Source organism: Thunnus thynnus, chromosome 1 (genome assembly GCF_963924715.1).
Source record: "Thunnus thynnus chromosome 1, fThuThy2.1, whole genome shotgun sequence".
Lineage (NCBI taxonomy): Eukaryota > Metazoa > Chordata > Actinopteri > Scombriformes > Scombridae > Thunnus > Thunnus thynnus.
In genome coordinates this window covers 36,782,829-36,788,828 of record NC_089517.1, presented here as the reverse complement: position 1 = coordinate 36,788,828, position 6,000 = coordinate 36,782,829, and positions in this window count along the sequence as shown.

Sequence of the window (6,000 nt, the reverse complement as noted above, 5' to 3'; positions counted from 1 at the left end):
AAAGAGTAGAATTCGAGCTCTGACTCCCTCAGTCAGCCACTTTTCATAATATGTTAAAAACAATAATGACAAAAGAACTTCTCTTTAAGATATAACAGTGTTTATTAAACTTAGCAGAATTAACAAAATTAATAAATGCTTTGATCAATAAAAAAATATTCTAAAATCTAATTCTACCAAAGTAAACATAAACAAAGCTATGTACAGTGTTGACCACATGCAGGTGAATGCATGAAAGTTTGTGAGCAGCATTTTGGTGCTGTTCCTTTGTTTCAGGGGAATAAAGGAAGGAGGCGGCGTCATGGCCAGGCCTCAGAGTTTACATGTAGGCCTTTCTTTGTGTGACCTCATGGTTGAGGCCCAACAATACACACACAGGAGATAAACCGTTGTGTTTGTGTTTGGCCTATGGAAAGTGTCTTTAACCAAGTCATATATCTTACATTTGGTACAAGATGTTAATGAATCTTTAAACTGTCTTACCCTTTCATGAGCAAAGGATGAGCAGGATTCCTTGTTTGTCTTTATTGCTACGTCTTTGAGCAGTCATTCCTTTTGCATTAAGTCTAGCCGGAGAGTTTAGGCTTCAGACATTGTGCATCTTGCTTCTTTACAACTGTCAGGGCATTAAGACAAGTTGTGTCAGCTTTCAGAGCACACATCTCTTTTCTCAGCTGTTCCATTTTAGGATTAACATTACTCTCGGGAGTACGGACAGTACACAAGTAACTTTGGATGCCAGCATGCTCTTGGCGTCACTTCTAGTTTGAAGCATATCCCTTTCCTTGCTAAGGTCACTCTGCAACTTAGTGATGGTAGGTGTATCCTGCATGTGTCTTTTGGATACAAAGGGCAACCATGCCCTTGGGCAATGTAACTGTCACAGCCAATTCATTTCAGACAGCTTGATATATATCACCCTGAGGCGACCAGTGATCACATTGCTTTCATAATGCACCTCTAAGAATTCTATTTGAAATGAAGTATGTGCCAGAAAAGTACTTGAAGAAAGACCCCCCCTTCCCCATCTCCTCATAGAGATGCAAAGTGAGAGGAGCTATTGTGGGCAAACCTGTTTCTGGAAGATAACATTCATTTTTTCCATAGAGAAGGTTAGCTGACTCACAGTTGGAGCACTATCATGGCCTGGATGGGCAAGGAACTCTCCTGGTTGAATCATTGGAGCAAAAGAACTGCATTAAATACTGAGTTCTTTGATTTAAAAATAACATGTGTAGTTTACTAAAACTCTGAAGGTGCAACAAATAACCAGTCAGCCTAAAAGTCAGTTAGATGCTCCGCGAACAGAAGCTAAAGACCCGCTGTTGAGTAGACGGATAATACAACATGCAGTTAAATTAATTCACTTCTGGATTCATTTAAGATAAATGTGGTAGCTATGGTATCATGTTTTGTTCAGAACTGCAACAATGAAACAATTTGAATTTTCTCCATCTCTGATTCAGTACTCTGATTGGCTGCTTCTCCATAGCAACAGCAGCTGAGGGTGATGGGTATTGTAATACTTGGAGCCTTCCGTCATGCCAAAGTGACAATAAAAAATCTGATTTCTATGAAACAAAGTTAAAATAATTAAGATGGTGCCATAACATAGACATATAGGATCCTATGTGAACTGTTTGGCTGATAACACACATTATGTACAATAGTTTAACCAGGAGTCAACAAGGTTCATTTTCCATTTTCCGTGCTGGAAATTTTAAAGTTTATAATGAAATATGAACTATTTGGTGGATTTAATAAACTACACATTTACCAGAACACCAAACTGGCAGGGAAGTAGTGTGTTTTTGCTAGTAAGCATTGCTGAAAAATAATTGTTGATGTTTTTGTTGTTGTTTAGGCATATTCCTTACCAGCAATTATGATTGGTGGGAGAGAGTGTGCAATTTTATGATTTGTGCTGTTGATTGTTGAATTTAATGCCACTAATTTGTGGGTGTTACAGAGAAGCTGAGTTGCAACAGTGGGCAGTTAGCCATAAAGCTAACAGTTTAAATTGAAACAAACTGTGCTATACAAATAAGACACAAGCAGTAATAAAATTTTCAAAAAAAGAAAAAGTAACTAGTCAACCACTACTGTGGCTGTTGTACGAGAATAACACTATGTATCACGATTACCTCTTACCAAGATAGCCACTGACTTCACCATACGTGTTGTGATGTTTGCGAGTGTCAGATCTTGTGAGCTCCCGTGTGAGCCTATGTTTTGCAATATAGGCAAGAGCTGTCTGGTGAATGTACATCAAATGGGAGAAACAATCCCTTGAAAGTTGATGGCAGTAGAGGCCTAAGGATAGAGAAGGACTCTTGTGACCGGAAGGTCATTGGTTCAATCCCAAGACCGGAAGGATAAACCTGGGTGGGGAAAGCAGCACTTGGCCCTCCCTCATTACCACCACTGATGTGCCCTTGAGAAAGACCCATAACCCCAACTGCTGGACAGCTTCCAGGTGTGAATGTATGTAACTATGAGAATGTGATTAGGTTGGTCCTGCAAAAGGGAGCTTCCTCTCAGTGAAACCTCCCTGAATAAATAAAGGTTAAAAAAGTTGATTATTAAGTGTATAAATATGCTTTTATAACTATATTTATATATAACTATAACTCTAGTATGTAGCCCTTAATAGCCTCAATTGAGATGGATAGATTCTCTAAAACTTGAATCATCAGTTTTAGCTCTATTATATATTGAAGTATCACACAAAAAAGCAGGCATACTATAAGTGGTACAATGAAATAGATGCACTGGCAATTTTCAATTCAAATGAAGTGACAGAATGCAATTATTGCACAATATGTAGCTTTGAATATGAGCATGGATGAAATACACAGACAGATCTTAAGATGCAGCATTTATTTCATTTTATAGTAGATATATTGCCATGCTGCAAGTGGGAGGTAACTATGTACTACTGGAAGATACTGTCTGTTTATAGTGGCTCTGGATGATAGGTTTCTGATCTTTGACCCAGTTAAGCCCAGCCATGCTGCTGATCCACCGGATAAAGCACGCTCACCGGGGACAGCTTAACACTGACCTACACTTTTCATAAAAAACATGCTATTAATGTTGATAGGTGAGACTGAGGCATGCCATCTGACTCACTGCCAGCACAGCCTCACAACCATGCAGGTCAGGTTGGGGGCTGGCCTTCAAGGAAAATAGCCGAGGCCAGTGGATTACATTCTTTTCACTGCTAAATCTCCTCTGCACATTAAAGCATGGGGAAATTCTGGATTTTAAGCACACACACACACACATATGGATGCATGCACAGACTCACAATTGAGTATGTTTTAACATTTTCCATCTTGTTTTAATTTGTCATGACACTATTGTATCCTTTACTATCTGTAAATCACGTGGTGGTGAACCTATTAGTTGAAAGCATTTTCTGAATAAATGTGACCTGACAGCGACTATCTATGAGGTAAATGTAATACAGCACTATCTTAGGGGAACTAGGAGGGGAAGGGGTGGAAGAATGGAAAGCATGGGGAGATTTATTTACATTTCAGTTGAGTGTTGACACATCGAGAACACTACTCTCAGAGACAGAGGCTGGCAATCCTCTTTGTGTCATCAGGAAGTAGCCTGTCTCAATCTGGCTATAGGCAACAAATTATAGCCACAGGAACAGCTCCAGCTACCATCAGCAAGGTCAGTCACAGAGCAAATAACATCTAGAGAGCACTCACATACCTCTGCCAAGGCCACATTTTTTTCTAAAATCATTATTTTAATAATTGAAAATGTTAAGATTTATTTTTTATCTGCATCTGTTTGTGGATCTGTGTCAAAATACACATGATAGACAATCATGGCTGATGATGGTAGAGCTGAAATGCTATCTATAGAAATTCCTTCACATTTTTCAGGATGTGTACTACCGAGCATAATTTCTAGTACACACACTGGAAGATACAGAAGAAAAGGGGTCTCTCATCCGTCTGTTTGTGGGTTCACATCCATGTTCGCAAATTTGTTTGGTTCAAGTTTTTTATAGAGAGAAAACAGTAACAAAAGTTTATTTGGTCTGTGTTTTGTTATGTACTAAATAAAAAAATACAGACAGATTTCTCAGCAGCACTCAGGGTCAGATTCACTGAGACTTTTGGATCTGTGTTTCTTAGGTACAGATTTGATGCATTCTGTCTCAGACACATGTGATGTATTTATCAAACAGACATACCAAGCTTGAGTCACAGTTTGCATGTCATTTCTGTCCGTGCATCTCTTTCCTTCATTGCATATGCATTAAAGGAGGATTGCACAAATAATAGAAGACAAGGTCACACAATTTGCAACGGTCAGTGTTGTAGGGAAAAATCCGCGCCTCTGAAAAGCAGGTGTAAACACAGCATGAATGGGATTTACAAGAGCCATAAGGAAGGTTGTGGTTGGAAAAGAGAGAAGACTTTACCTTTATTCTGCAGAAATCTCAATGACAGCAGCCAGAGATTCGTCACACCACAAAAATATCCAGAGAGTTGCACTATATCAGTTATCTAAAGATAAATAAACTAAGAAAAAATAAAAATTAGAGCAGTAATTATTCATTAACAGATGTGATTATTTTGGACCAAACAGGATCACTTTTTCGCTTGAGCTCATTAACTAACTAACTTAACATTAACTTTGAATGGTTGTGTTGTAAAATCATTACATGATGCATCAGCATTGTTCAGTTTTTCATTAGGAATTAGTTAAATGTCTTTGACAGCATTTACCTTTGTATCTTACTGAACAGATCAGCTGTATAGATATTAGGACTTGTACTGTGGTCTTTTGTATTGAAAGGACAGGTTTGGGTTTTTTTTCAAGTCTGTCTTTATACAATACTGACGTGCCATTATGTATGTGGAAATGGGTCTTGTTTGCTGTAACAATTCCTACTCTCCATACTGACCTTGAAGCTATTCTCTTGGAATGTGACTATACTATAAGAAATGGGGGCCAAAATCAAAAATATATTCCAAAATTCAGCTGATGATAATATGATGCTTCAGCAGTCTGGGTTAGCTAAGTCGATATATCACCAAGTCTGTTTCTGTTTAGTACGAAAATCCCTGTTTTTGTTTCTGCAAACTGATGTTCTTTGTTGAGCTGTGGCAGAAGGATACATTCTGGAAGTGGTGCGTAAGTCTGTTGACATTATCTGGCTTTTACTGCCCAAGAAGTGTTCCGAGAAAACTTTGAGGTGATTTTTGTTTCTTTAACAGACTTGATAGCTGGAGTATTTTTGTGGTCTGTGATTTTGGACAGTTATATTTTGGTAACAACCCGTTCCAACTCCTTGAGTGTTTTGGGGTTGAACTTCAACTGTTCTTGTCATCCAGACCTCGACTGGCTCCTGCCCCTGCGCCTGACATGGAATATAATTTGCATCTGCCTTTATCTAGTGTGTTGTGAAAAATGCATTCCAGAGATTTCCTTTGAGGGATCCTGAAAGGAGTGTATTGTCAAAGTCAAAGTCAAAGTATTTTATTTGTCAAATGCACAATGTAACACAGGGTCATTCTGAGCAGTGAAATTCTTGAGACATGGCAAGCAACAACTACTAACAACAACTAATCATTAAGAAAATCACAAATAAGGGCAAGAATAGCAAAAATATACATACTAATATAGCTGAAAGCTGCGATTCGTGGGTTCAAACCTTTTTGCACTAAACAGAAGGAAGCAGCTCAATTGTTGAAAATTAAAGTCACTAGCAAGAACAATTGGGTTTCAGTCTTCACAAAGGTGAGCAAAGTCACTTCAGCTAGTTTAAGTCTGTTTAAGGAAGGAGACCAATCACACACTTGTTTCATTATCAAAAAGCCTGCAGCATTTCAATTATTGTGCCCTAAAAAGTTCTGCCATTTCTCCCCCCTTCATCAGATTTAAACAAAACTTGGTGTGTATGTTCAGAAGATAGTTCAAGATGTCTCCAGTGAGTTTAATCAGGATTGCTTAAAAGCATCTTGAGTT